Source organism: Macaca mulatta, chromosome 19, assembly GCF_049350105.2.
Source record: "Macaca mulatta isolate MMU2019108-1 chromosome 19, T2T-MMU8v2.0, whole genome shotgun sequence".
Taxonomy (NCBI): domain Eukaryota; kingdom Metazoa; phylum Chordata; class Mammalia; order Primates; family Cercopithecidae; genus Macaca; species Macaca mulatta.
In genome coordinates, this window is record NC_133424.1 from 45,969,164 (window position 1) to 45,984,435 (window position 15,272).

The window sequence follows — 15,272 nt, forward strand, 5'->3', positions numbered from 1 at the left end:
GTGGGATTACAGGTGCCTGCCACCATGCCCTGCTAAATTTTTGTATTTTTAGTAGAGATGGGGTATCACTGTGTTGGCCAGGCTGGTCTTGAACTCCTAACCTCGTGATCTGCCCACCTTGGCCTCCCAAAGTGCTAGGATTACAGGTGTGAGCCACCACACCCGGCATCCCATTGACTCTTATGTGATTTTTTTCTTTTTTTTTTTTTTTTAATTATTATACTTTAAGTTCTAGAGTACATGTGCACAATGTGCAGGTTTGTTATGTATGTATGCATGTGCCATGTTGGTGTGCTGCACCCATTAACTCATTTACATTAGGTATATCTTCTAATGCTATCCCTTCCCACTTCCCCCACCCCACGACAGGCCACAGTGTGTTATGTTCCCCATCCTGTGTCCAAGAGTTCTCATTGTTCAATTCTCACCTATGAGTGAGAAAGTGCAGTGTTTGGTTTTCTGTCCTTGGGATAGTTTGCTCAGAATGATGGTTTCCAGCTTCATCCATGTCCCTACAAAGGACATTAACTCATCCTCTTTATGGCTGCATAGTATTCCATGGTGTATATGTGCCACATTTTCTTAATCCAGTCTATCATTGATGGACATTTGGGTTGGTTCCAAGTCTTTGCTATTGTGAATAGTGCCGCAATAAACGTACGTGTGCATGTGTCTTTGTAGTAGCATGATTTATAATCCTTTGGGTATATAACCAGTAATGGGATCGCTGGGTCAAATGGTATTTCTAGTTCTAGATCCTTGAGGAATTGCCACACTATCTTCCACAATGGTTGAACTAGTTTACAGTCCCACCAACAGTGTAAACATGTTCCGATTTCTCCGCATCCTCTCCAGCACCTGTTGTTTCTTGACTATTTAATGATTGCCATTCTACACTGGTGTGAGATGGTATCTCATTGTGGTTTTGATTCACATTTCTCTGATGACCAGTGATGATGAGCATTTTTTCATGTGTCTGTTGCCTGCATAAATGTCTTCTTTTGAGAAGTGTCTATTCTTATCTTTGCCCACTTTTTGATGGGGTTGTTTTATTTTTTCTTGTAAATTTGTTTAAGTTCTTTGTAGATTCTGGATATTAGCCCTTTGTCAGATGGGTAGATTGCAAAAATTTTCTCCCATTCTTTAGGTTACCTATTCACTCTGATGGTAGTTTCTTTTGCTGTGCAGAAGCTCTTTAGTTCAATTAGATCCCATTTATCAATTTTGGCTTTTGTTGCCATTGCTTTTGGTGTTTTAGACATGAAGTCCTTGCCCATGCCTATGTCCTGAATGGTATTACCTAGGTTTTCTTCTAGGTTTTTTATGGCTTTAGATGTAACATTTAAGTCTTTAATCCATATTGAATTAATTTTTGTATAAGGTGTAAGGAAGTGATCCAGTTTCAGCTTTCTACATATGGCTAGCCCGTTTTCCCAGCATCATTTATTAAGTAGGGAATCCTTTCTTCATTTCTTGTTTTTGTCAGCTTTGTCAAAGATCAGATGGTTGTAGATGTGTGGTATTGTTTCTGAGGGCTCTGTTCTCTTCCACTGGTCTACGTCTCTGATTTGGTACCAGTACCATGCTGTTTTGGTTACTGTAGTCTTGTAGCATAGTTTAAAGTCAGGTAGAGTGATGCCTCCAGCTTTGTTGTTTTGGCTTAGGATTGTCTTGGCAATGCGGGCTCTTTTTTGGTTCCATAGGAACTTTAAAGTAGTTTTTTCCAATTCTGTGAAGAAAGTCATTGGTAGCTTGATGGGGATGACATTGAATCTATAAATTACCTTGGGCAGTATGGCCATTTTCACGATATTGATACTTCATATCCATGAACAGGGAATGTTCTTCCATTTGTTTGTTTCCTCTTTTATTTCCTTGAGCAGTGGTTTGTAATTCCCTTGTAAGTTGCATTCCTAGGTATTTTATTCTCTTTGAAGCAATTGTGAATGGGAGTTCATTCATGATTGGGCTCTCTGTTTCTCTGTTATTGGTGTATAGGAATGCTTGTGATTTTGCACATTGATTTTGTATCCTGAGACTTTGCTGAAGTTGCTTATCAGCTTAAGGAGATTTCGGACTGAGATGATGGGGTTTTCTAAATATACAATCATGTCATCTGCAAACAGACAATTTGACTTCCTCTTTTCCTAACTGAATACTCTTTATTTCTCCTGCCTGATTGCCCTGGCCAGAACTTCCAACTCTATGTTGAATAGGAGTGGTGGGAGAGGGCATCCCTGTCTTGTGCCAGTTTTCAAAGGGAATGCTTCCAGTTTTTGCCCATTCAGTATGATATTGGCTGTGGGTTTGCCATAAATAGCTCTTATTATTTTGAGGTACGTCCTATAAATACCTAATTTATTGAGAGTTTTTAGCATAAAGGGCTGTTGAATTTTGTTGAAGGCCTTTTCTACATCTATCGAGATAATCATGTGGTTTTTGTCTTAGGTTCTGTTTATACGATGGATCACGTTTATTGATTTGTGTATGTTGAACCAGCCTTGCATCCCAGGGATGAAGCCAACTTGATCATGGTGGATAAGCTTTTTGATATTCTGCTGGATTCAGATGCCAGTATTTTATTGAGGATTTTTGCATTGATGTTCATCAGGGATAGTGGTCTCAAATTCTCTTTTTGTTGTGTCTTTGCCAGGTTTTGGTATCAGGATGATGCTGGCCTCATAAAATGAGTTAGGGAGGATTCCCTCTTTTTCTATTGATTGGAATAATTTCAGAAGGAATGGTACCAGCTCCTCTTTGTATCTCTGGTAGAATTTGGCTGTGAATCCATCTGGTCCTGGACTTTTTTTGGTTGGTAGGCTATTAATTATTGCCTCAATTTCAGAACCTGTTATTGGTCTATTCAGGAATTCAACTTCTTACTGGTTTAGTCTTGGGAGGGTGTATGTGTCCAAGAATTTATCCATTACTTCTAGATTTTCTAGTTTGTTTGCATAGATATATTTATAGTATTCTCTGATGGTAGTTTGTATCTCGTTGGGTCGCTGGTGATATCCCCTTTATCATTTTTTATTGCGTTTATCTGATTCTTCTCACTTTTCTTCTTTATTAGTCTTGCTAGCAGTCTATCAATTTTGTTGATCTTTTCAAAAAACTTGCTCCTGGATTCATTGATTTTTTGAAGGGTTTTTGTGTCTCAATCGCCGTCAGTTCTGCTGTGATCTTAGTTATTTCTTGCCTTCTGTTAGTTTTTGAATGTGTTTTCTTTTGGCTTCTCTAGTTCTTTTAATTGTGATGCTAGGGTGTCAATTTTAGATCTTTCCTGCTTTCTCTTGTGGGCATTTAGTGCTATACATTTCCCTCTACACACTGCTTTAAATGTGTCCCAGAGATTCTGGTATGCTGTGTCTTTGTTCTCGTTGGTTTCAAAGAACATCTTTATTTCTGTCTTCATTTTCTTATGTACCCAGTAGTCATTCAGGAGCAGGTTGTTCAGTTTCCAGGTAGTTGAGTGGTTTTGAGTGAGTTTCTTAATCCTTAGTTCTAGTTTGATGGCACTGTGGTCTGAGAGACAGTTTGTTATATTTTCTGTTCTTTTACATTTGCTGAGGAGTGCTTTGCTTCCAACTACGTGGTCAATTTTGGAATAAGTGTGATGTGTTGCTGAGAAGAATGTATATTCTGTTGATTTGGGGTGGAGAGTTCTGTAGAAGTCTATTAGGTCTACTTGGTGCAGAGCTGAGTTCAAGTCCTGGATATCCTTGTTAATCTTCTATATCGTTGATCTATCTAATATTGACAGTGCAGTGTTAAAGTCTCCCATTATTACTGTGTGGGAGTCTAAGTCTCTTTGAAAGTCTCTAAGGACTTGCTTTATGAATCCAGGTGCTCCTGTATTGAGTGCATATATATTTAGGATAGTTAGCTCTTCTTGTTGAATTGATCCCTTTACCATAAGGTAATGGACTTCTTTGTCTTTTTTGATCTTTGTTTGTTTTATCAGAGACTAGGTTTTATCAGATAAAATGTATTTTATCAGAGACTAGGATTGCAACCCCTCCTTTTTTTGTTTCCATTTGCCTGGTAGATCTTCCTCTATCCCTTTATTTTGAGCATCTGTGTGTCTCTGCACATGAGATGGGTCTCCTGAACACAGCACACTGATGGGTCTTGACTCTTTATCCAATTTGCCAGTCTGTGTCTTTTAATGGGAGCATTTAGCCCATTTACATTTAAGGTTAATATTATTATGTGTGAACTTGATCCTCTCATGATGTTAGCTGGTTATTTTGCTCCTTAGTTGATGCAGTTTCTTCCTAGCATCGATGGACTTTACATTTTGGCATGTTTTTGCAATGCCTGGTACCAGTTGTTCCTTTCCATGTTTAGTGCTTCCTTCAGGAGCTCTTGTAGCAGCAGGCCTGGTGGTGACAAAATCTCTCAGCATTTGCTTGTCTGTAAAGGATTTTATTTCTCCTTCACTTATGAAACTTAGTTTGGCTGGATATAAAATTCTGGGTTGAAAATTCTTTTCTTTAAGAATGTTGAATATCAGCCCCCACTCTCTTCTGGCTTGGAGAGTTTCTGCCGAGAGATCTGCTGTTAGTCTGATGGGCTTCCCTTTGTGGGTAACCCGACCTTTCTCTCTGGCTGCCCTTAACATTTTTTCCTTCATTTCAACTTTGGTGAATCTGACAATTATGTGTCTTGGAGTTGCTCTTCTCGAGGAGTATCTTTGTGGCATTCTCTGTGTTTCCTGAATTTGATTGTTGGCCTGCCTTGCTAGGTTGGGGAAGTTCTCCTGGATAATAGCCTGAAGAGTGTTTTCCAACTTGGTTCCATTCTCCTCATCACTTTCAGATACACCAATAAGACGTAGATTTGTTCTTTTCACATATTCCCATATTTGTTGGAGGCTTTGTTCATTTCTTTTTACTCTTCTTCCCCTAAACTTCTCTTCTCACTTCATTTCATTCATCTGATCTTCAATCACTGATACCCCTTCTTCCAGTTGATCGAATTGGCTACCGAAGCTTGTGCATGCGTCACGTAGTTCTCATGCCATGGTTTTCAGCTCTGTCAGTCATTTAAGGTCTTCTCTATGCTGCTTATTCTAGTTAGCCATTCATCTAATCTTTTTTCAAAGTTTTTAGCTTCTTTGCAATGGGTTCGAACATCCTGCTTTAGCTCGGAGAAGTTTGTTATTACCGATCGTCTGAAGCCTTCTTCTCTCAACTCGTCAAAGTCATTCTCTATCCAGCTTTGTTCCATTGCTGGCGAGGAGTTGCGTTCCTTTGGAGGAGAAGAGGCGCTCTGATTTTTAGAATTTTCAGCTCTTCTTCTCTGCTTTCTCCCCACCTTTGTGGTTTTATCTACCTTTGGTCTTTGATGATGATGGCTTACAGATGGGGTTTTGGTGTGGATGTCCTTTCTGTTTGTTAGTTTTCCTTCTAACAGTCAGGACCCTCAGTTGCAGGTCTGTTGGAGTTTGCTGGAGGTCCATTCCAGACCCTGTTTGCTTGGGTATCACCAGCAGAGGCTGCAGAACCACAAATATTGCAGAATGGCAATTGTTGCTGCCTGATGGTTCCTCTGGAAGCTTCGTCTCAGAAGAGCACCTGGCCGTATGAGGTGTCAGTCGGCCCCTACTGGGAGGTGCCTCCCAGTTAGGCTACTCGGGGGTCAGGGACCCACTTGAGGAGGCAGTCTGTCCGTTCTCAGACCTCAAATTCCATGCTGGGAGAACCCCTACTCTCTTCAAAGCTGTTGGACAGGGACATTTAAGTCTGCAGAGGTTTCTGCTGCCTTTTGTTTGGCTATGCCCTGCCCCCGAGGTGGAGTCTACAGAGGCAGGCAGGCCTCCTTGAGCTGTGGTGGGCTCCACCCAGTTCGAGCTTCCTGGACGTTTTGTTTACCTACTCAAGCCTCAACAATGGTGGGCACTCCTCCCCCAGCCTCACTGCTGCCTTGCAGTTTGATATCAGACTGCTGTGCTAGCAGTGAGCAAGGCTCCCTGGGTGTTGGACCCTCTTCAATAAATGGTGCTGGGAAAACTGGATATTGATATGCCAAAAATATGAAACCAGACATCCATCTCTAATCATATTTTTCCTTAAATCAACTCAAAATAGCATGAAGACTTATATGCAAGAGCTGAAACCCAGATGGCATACAAATGGTCAACAGGTATTTTTCAAATGGTCAGCATCGCCAATCATCAGGGAAATGCAAATCAAAACCACAATGAGATTCATCTCACCTTAGTAGGAAGGGCTATTATCAAAATTGCAAAAGATAACAAATGCTAGTGAGGAAGCAAGGAAAAGGGAACCCTTGCATACTGTAGGTGGGAATGTAAATTAGGATAGCCATTATGGAGAATGATATGGAGGTTTTCTCAAAAAACTAAAAACAGAATTACCGTATGATTGAGCAATATCATTACTGAGTATACATCCAAGAAAAAAATAAAGAAAATTAGTATATCAAAGACATATCTGCACTCTCATATTTATTGGAATCAATCTCAGTTTTCATCAACAAGTGAATGGATGAAGAAAATACAGTATATATATGCAATGAAATACTGTTTAGCCATTTAAAAAGTACAAAGTTCTGTTATTTGCATCAACATGGATGAATTTGGAGATATTGTGTTAAGTGAAATAAGCCAGGCACAGAAAGATAAATGCTGTATGTTCTCACTCATACATGGAAGCTAAAAAAAGTTGAACTCATAGGAGAGTATACAGTAATAGTTACTAGGGGCAAGGAAAAGTTGGGGGAGAGGGGTTTATAGCCAAAGGTTGATTGCTGATACAAAATGCAACTAGATAGGAGGAATAAGTTCTAGGGTTCTATAGTACTGTAGGATAAGTGTAATTAACAATGTATTGTTAAAGTACTGATAAGTCTAGTAATGTTGCAGGATACAAAATATATATACAAAAATCTAAGATATTTCTATACACTGATAATGAACTATCCAAAAAGGAAAATAAGAAAACAATTACATTTACAGTAACAACAAAAAGAATAAAATGCTTCAAAATAAACTTAGCCAAAGAGGTGAAATACTTGCACACTGAAGACTGTAAAACATTGATAAAGAAAATTAAAGAAGACATCTATCAGATTCTATGAATCCCAATGGCATTTTTTATAGAAACAGGAAAAAAAAAAATCCTAAAATGTTTATGGAATTGCAAAGAAGCCCAAAAAGTGAAAACAATCCTGAGTGAGAAGATGAGGCTGGAGGTATCAACCTAAAAAATGAAAGAAAACATTTGTAAATCATATATTTGATAAGGGGTTAATATCCAAACTATATAATTACCTCATACAACTCAATGTAAAAAATAATCCAATTAAAAATGGGCAAAGGACCTGCATACACATTTTTCCTAAAAAGACTTACAAATGGCCAATAGCTGCATGAAAAGATGTTCACCATCATGAATCATCTGGGAAATGACAATCAAAACCACAAGATACCATCTCACACATATTAGCATGGCTTCTACCCAAAAGATGAAAAATTATAAGTGTTTGCAAAGATGTAAAGAAATTGAAACCCTTGTGCACTATTGTAGAAATATAAAATGGTACAGCCTTTATAAAAAACAGAATGAACCTTTCTCAAAAAATTAAAAATAGGCAGGGTGCATTGACTTACACCTGTAATCCCAGCACTTTGGGAGGCCGAGACAGGCAGATCACCCTAGGTCAGGAGTTTGAGACCAACCTGGCCAACATGGTGAAGCCCTGTCTCTACTAAAAATACAAAAATTAGCCGAGCATGGTGGTGTGTGCCTGTAATCCCAGCTACTCGGGAGGCTGAGACAGGAGAATCACTTGAACCCAGGAGGCAAATGTTGCAGTGAGCCAAGATCACACCATTGCACTCTAGCTTGGGTGACAGAGCAAGACTCTGTCTCAAAAAATAAAAATAAAAAATAGAACTACTATATGACCCAGAAATCCCACTTCTACATATATATCCAATAATAATAAGATCAGTAGATTGGCACCCCCAGGTTCATTGTGGCATTATTCATAGTCACCAAGATAGGGAAAAAACCTAAATGTCTGTCAATGGATGAATGGATAAAGAAAATGTGATATATATATATATATACACATACACACACACACATATGTACACACACACACACATACACATACACACAAAAGCTATCAATCACATATGTTTTACAAAATATACAATGGAATACTGTTTGGCCTTTTAAAAAAGACGGAAATCCTGCTACTTTCAACAACATGGATGAATCTTGAGGACATTAGTGAAATAAGCTAGACACAAAAAGACAAATCCTGCATGATCTCACTTCTATGTGTAATCTAAAATGATAAAACTCATAGAATCAGAGAGTAGAATTGTGGTTGCCTGGGGCCACAAAGTGGTGGTGGGCGGTATGAGTGAGAAGTCCTCAAAGGGTACAAAGTTTCAGCTATGCAAGATGCATCTCTGGAGGTCTAATGGACAGCATGGTGACCTTGAGTAATAATACTCTATTGTATAGAGGAATCCCCTTTATCCTCAGGGGATACATTCTATAACTCTCTGTGAATGCCTGAACCCATGCATAGTAATGAACCTTGTATACAATATACTATGCTTTTTTCCTATGCCTCCATGACTATCATAGAGTTTAATTTATAAATTCAACTAAGAAATTAACAGGAACTAATTATAAAATAGAACAATTATACCAACATACTGTAGTAAAATTTATATGAATCTGATCAGTGTCTCTCTCTGAATATATCTTATTGTACTGCCTCACCAATTTTTGAACCCTGGTTGACTATGAGTAACTGAAACTGCAGAAAGCAAAACTGTGAAAAAGGGAGGAGCCATCTTACTTGAAATTTGCTAAAAATTTTTAAGGGTCCTCATCAGTAAAAAAACAAAACAAAACAAAAAACCTGTTTTCTACCCCTCAAAAAATTTCTTCTGCTGTTCCTTTGTACTCAAATAATCTCCTCACCCTTAATCGTTAGTGGCCACTGGTGTGCTCTTATCTCTATAGCTTTGCCTTTTCCAGAATTGCTAATAAGTAAAATCACGCAATATGTAGATTTTGAGTCTACCTGACTTCAATACCTTTTTATTTTAAAATTTGAAACAATCAAATCTATGATGAATATGTTAATTACCTTGAGTATGGTGGTCACTTCACACTGTAAATATATATCAAATTATCAAGCCATACATTTTAAATATACACAATTCCTATTTGTCAATTATACCAATAAAGCTGGAGGGAAAAAAGAAATCTTATTATCTAGTTACTATATAAAAATACATTAAATATATTGCCACATAAGAACCTGATTTTTAAAAAATAAATTTGGTAATCTTATTTCCAGTAATTAAAACATCTGAAAAAAAGAGTATTAATAAAGATACTTGACACTTTAGCATTTTAAGATTATAGGTAGAATTTGTCAATGAGAAAATTATTGAAAGAAGCCAGACTCAAAAAGCTACATAGTACATGATTTCATTGATAAGCAGTTCTGGAAAAGGCAAAGCCATCGGAATGAAGAACAAGCTGGTGGCCACTCAGGATTAAGGGCAAGGAGACCATCTGCCTACAAAAGCATAGCACAAGGAGCGTCTGAAGTCAGGAAAGAATATCTCTACTGTAGTGGAAGTGCCTACGACTCCAGACACCCATACAAAACCTACATAAGACAGAGTTCTCAAAACTCATGGAAATGCACATCAAAAAGAGTGAATTTGCTTTATGTAAATTTTTTAACATTTGAAACTAAAAAAAACTGTATGAAGTATTGATACTCATAAGACCAATGAACTTGAAAGATTTTAAGTTCTGTGAAGGAAATCAGACCAAAAACAGTGCATGCTCTATGATTCCATGTACATAAAGTGCTGGAAAATGCAAACTAATCTATACTGGCAGAAACCAGATCAGTGGTTGCCCAAAGAGAAGGAAGGGGACAAGGACAGGCAAGAGAGAGGCACTTAAAGAGGCACAAGGAAACTTTCACAAGGGATAAATCTGTTCATATTTTGATCATGATGATTTTTCTGGTTTTCACAACTGTCAGAAGTTACAAATTGTACATTTTGATATATATGCTTCTTATATGTCATTTATACTTCATTAAAGCTATTAAAATAAAAAAATAAGATTTAAAAATACAATTAGGAAAAACTTAATAGAATAAGGCATATAATAATGGAGGAATATGCATTTTTAACTGCATGTGGATGATTAATAAAAATGACCACTTATTAGAGCATAAAGTAGGTCTCAACAAATTTCAAAGGATTTTAAAATTTCCAGAGGATATAATTTGATCTCAATGCAATTTTCATAGAAATCAATAACAAAAAGTGATTGCAAACTCTTCATATTTATACAAATTAATTATCCAATTGGCCCACTTTTACTGTGTCACAAACAACCTGAAAATTCAATAGATTAAAATGACACTCATTGATGATGTCTGACAATCATTGATCCCTCATGTGCTGTGGGTTGGCTGGTGTTTCAGCTGATATAAGCTGGGCTTGGCTAGATGGTGAACACTCAAGCTGTGGACCTGGTAGGAGTTAGTCCCTCCTGTAGGTTGGGCTCAAATCTGAGCCACATCTATTCATTCAGGGGTTCACACCTAAGAACCAGCACTTCTAGGGGAAAGGTCGTCTCATAGTGACCACAGGAATGTGGGAAGGAAAGACTAACTGCATGGTCCTATTGAAGCAATTAACTGCCTATTGTCTGCTAACATCCCATTGTCCAAATCTAGGGACATCAATGGAGTGAGGGTACTTGGGGGACTGCGCCTGAACTGGGAGGGCAGTGAGTGGTGTATGGACACTGAATGACGACATGATTAGGATCATGTAGATCCTGTGTGGCAATTTAGCTGCACAAAGTAAATGTTGTGGAACATTAATCTACTACCAGCTGAAAAACCTATGGGGAGGGAGACATTAAAAAGAAAAATTGAAAAGACACAAATAATGAATAAATTAATTTAAAAGGAGACCTTCTTAAAGATCTTTCAGCCATTAAAATAAGAGTATATTCAGGAGGCTGAGGTGGGAGTGTTGCTTGAGCCCAGGAGCTTGAGGCTGCAGTGAGTTATCATCACACCTGGAACAGCTCCTGCATTCCAGCCTGGGCAATATAGTGAGAGTTTATTTGTTAAAAATAAAGTAATGAAACATTTTAAATAGGATACTATGGAAACTTTGTGTTTGTTTTTTTTTCTTTTTTTTTTTTTTTTTTTGAGACGGAGTCTCGCTGTGTCACCCAGGCTGGAGTGCAGTGGCCGGATCTCGGCTTACTGCAAGCTCCGCCTCCCGGGTTTACGCCATTCTCCTGCCTCAGCCTCCCGAGTAGCTGGGACTACAGACACCTGACACCTCGCCCGGCTAGTTTTTTGTATTTTTCAGTAGAGACGGGGTTTCACCGTGTTAGCCAGGATGGTCTCGATCTCCTGACCTTGTGATCCGCCCGTCTGGGCCTCCCAAAGTGCTGGGATTACAGGCTTGAGCCACCGTGACCGGCCTGTGTTTATTTTTAAAATTAGGTGAGATTTTTAAATTCCAAAAAAACATTCAAATACTGACATGAGAAGATAGAGAAACCCTGAATAATCCTTAAGGGTGAACCATGAACAGGAGGCCTAGGCTCTCTCCTATATTCAATCCTAGGAAGACGATGTTGCTTTTATTTCCTCCAGCACTGTTTCTTCAGTCAGAATGGAATTAGATCAATGAGAAATGCTGCATTTCAGGCATTGTTTATTGTGAAAGCTTTGCTTGGGGAACTGCACCTGAACTGGGAGGGCAGTGAGTGGTGTATGGACACTGAAGGACGACATGATTAGGATCATGTAAAAGACAGGAAAGCAAGGCTTTCCTGAACTAACATGGACATGGAGGTGTCCTCCAATGTTGTAAGATGTTCTGGATCAGACAATGATACATGAACATTTCAAGGTGAACCTCATGCACATTAACTTCAATTCCCAAATAGCGATGCTACTGAATGGTGGTGTGAAATGTTAGACTGCTGCTGGACATCTCTCACCCCACCAATAACACTGAAAATGCTGAACATGCTTTTTCTTTGTCCTTTCATAAATCTACGTTAATTTAGAGTCAAGTGAACATTCACCTATTGTGTCTGTGAGTTTTATTGCCCATAAGAATCTGCAACTGTTGCTGGTGGCCATGCAGTCCTCTAATTGTCTATGAAACCAAATTAAAATTTTAAAAGCTTTTGCAAAGAAAATCCCAGGCAAATGACTTTTTCTGGGACATTCTAGCAAATACTTAAGGAGGAAACCAATCTTATACAAATTCTTCCAAAGAATAAATAATGAGGGTATCATCTCCCAAAGCCCTGCCCAGAACTCTAAAGTGAAGCCAGATTTGAGGGAGCTCCTCCCCCAGTGTCAACCTGGTTCCCACCTCCCAGTGCGGGAGAAAAGCAAAGCGGGTGAACTGGGAGGAGTGCAGGCTTTGGGGACAGGCCATTCTCCAGGTGCCAGCCTGGCCGCAGGGCCAACAGTGCCTGGCAGAGAACCACAGGGCTCAGTAAGCAGAGGCCACACAAGCCCCAAGGTCAGATTTGAGTGGGAGCCAATGTGGCCAGGCGGGCAGGGGGCCTGGCTGAGGTGCCCAGAAATCCTGTCAGCACCACTGGGTCCCCTAGAAGAAGTTCAAGTTCCCAAAACAGCTCGGGGTTAGAGGTTAGGGATTAGTCAGACCTCACCTTGGACAGCAGCCCCAGCCCTGTCTCAGCCCCAGGGACACCAGGGCATGGGGCTGTCACAAGGAAGTAGGTGGCTCAAGGCCAGGTGCCTGTGCCTTGGCTGAGGGACACGGCTCAGGTCAGTTTGCTCCATGACTCCTGGGACCCTACAGACTTCCCTCCCCGTTCTGCTGCAGCCCAGTGCACAGCACGCTGCTCTGCTGTGCCAGGTTGTGTTGTGTTGAGTTGTGCTGTGTCATGTGCTGTGTTCCTGCAGACTCCCTGTCTGGGAGCTCTAGGGCCCTGGCCTCTAAGAAGCCCCAGCCCCAAGTCAACCTCAGGCAAGGCCTGCATCCCTGCTGCCTCCGCTTCCCTGGCTCAGCCTTGAAGCTCCCGCTGACCCCTCTGCCACTCATCTACCACCCATCATCCCCACTTAGAGGCCAGGAAGCAGCAGGGGCCATCTCCCCCTTCTCTCCACCCTTTCTCTCTTCTCTCTATCCTCCAGCACACACAAGTCCAACAGAAACCAGAAATCCTGCAAACGCTCTGACCCACCCACTGACCCCAGGGCACCTACTGCCCAGGTGTTTGGCACAGGGGATGCCCCCATACTGGCCCCATCATGTACCCTCATGGCCCCGAGGCTGCAGCACAGGATTCCTGTCTGGCCCTGGACGTGCCCTGGGCCCTGCTCTCTGCCACACCTCACAGGACAAACCCAAACAATTACTGTCCTCCCTCTGAAATGGTGGGTGTAGTGAAGGCCTTGCAACCCTCCTGTGCCTAGGCCCCTCACCCCCACACTCTGGCTGGCTGCATCTGCTGCCCAGAGCCCTTGCTCAGAAGGCGTGCAGCCCAGACCACGGTGATGGCAAGGGAGGCCCTTCCTAAACCTAGAGATGGTCTAAACCTTCATGGAACTGCTGGTGCCAGCCAGAGTCCCAGGTGAGGCTGAGATGGCTCAAAGTGGTGCATGGGAGATGTCTGATATCAACCCTCTCCTGGAGGTAGATGATGTCTCCAGCCTGGTGACTTCCCTGGCCTCCAGCTATCACCACCCCCAGTGTCCCTAAGGCTGAAGGTGCAAGCCTGCCCTGGCCCTAGCATAGAAAGTGCACGACCTGGTCATGTCGTGCAGGTGATGATACCTGTGTGCCAGGTAACTTCAGGTGGGCATGGTGGCGCATGTGGGGCAGTCCTGTAACCTGCAGTGTGGTGGGTGGGACGGATGTGTGTGACACAGGCAGGAACTTCCCCTGACGGCAGCTGAGGACCCACATGTGTATTGGGTGGGCGCCGATGGGAGTGGCTGGGCACGGGCAGGTGAATGAGTGACAGTTACACAAACTCCACCACTGAGCACGTCACTCCCAGGGCAAAGCACATCACAGCCACAGGCCCAGTCCTGGGAGGCCCAGAGGGGCCTGAGGTCCCCAGGAAGCCTCCTGGCCCTCTTTACCCTAGGAGGACCCCCACTCCTTCTAAAGAACCCCCGCCCCCGCAAGCCGGCTCCACCTGTAGCTGTGGGCATGGGAGGGGCACAGAGTGCTCTGTGGGCCAGAGAAGGAAGGAAGATGGACGGAGGGCGGACCTCTGCTCCCTGACTCTGCTGCTGGGCCCTCTGCGGCCCTCCTGGAGCCCACACCTTTCAGCTGCAGTCTCCCAGCCTTTGTCCCCAGGACGAAGCCCACTAGGCCAGTGCTCTTCCACTGCAGCTTTATGTTCCCCTTGGGGAGGGTTCCCAGATTGTGCAAAGTGAGGAAGGGTCCCCTATCCCTGTCCCCCAGGGCCCCCACTCCAGGCCTCCCCTATCTCTCCCTGTCTCTCTCAGAGGCAGAGGCAGCATTAAATTAAAATTTAATTTAAATATTAAAAAGAAAGTAAAAAATTCAAATATACACCAACAGTAGACTGCTCTGGCTTGCATACAAAGAGGTCCATTGCCCCTTTGGGTGGGCCGGGCAAGGTCAGGGTCTAAGAAGCGCCTCTGGTGAGAGAGGGGGTCAGGCTCGATGGCTGCGGGAGGAGTGACTCCTCCCAGGATGAGGGTCTGTGTCCTCCCAGCGCTCTCTCAAGTTCCGTATTTCCAAGTCCTTCCACGGAGCTTAACGCACATGAGAACGCCCATTTGTGTCACAGATACGTGGCCGCATGCATTTCCAAGAAATGTCCTTGGCGAACTACAGCTGGCACAGTCCAGCCCAGGGCGTTCTGTGAGCTGTAGTCTCCGGCAAGTGCATTCCAAAAAAACCTCAAATACCACAGAAGCTGGACAGCGTAGCAGCAGGGTTTGGCAAGAGAGGAGCTCTTTTGCTAGCAAAGGCGAGAGCTCGCGCGGTACCAGTAAGGTCTCCCCACGCCCCCGGAAAGAAATATTGGTGTGAGCCCACGCTGACCCAGAAAGAGTTTGCCATGGCCGCACGGTTTTCTGGGAAGTGTAGTTTCTTGGTCCTGGCGCTATTGTCCTCAAAAGTAGAGGGTAGCCCTTGGTTCCGAGGTGTATCTTTCACCACAGGATGACTGTGTGCCCCAGGACACTTTGCGCAT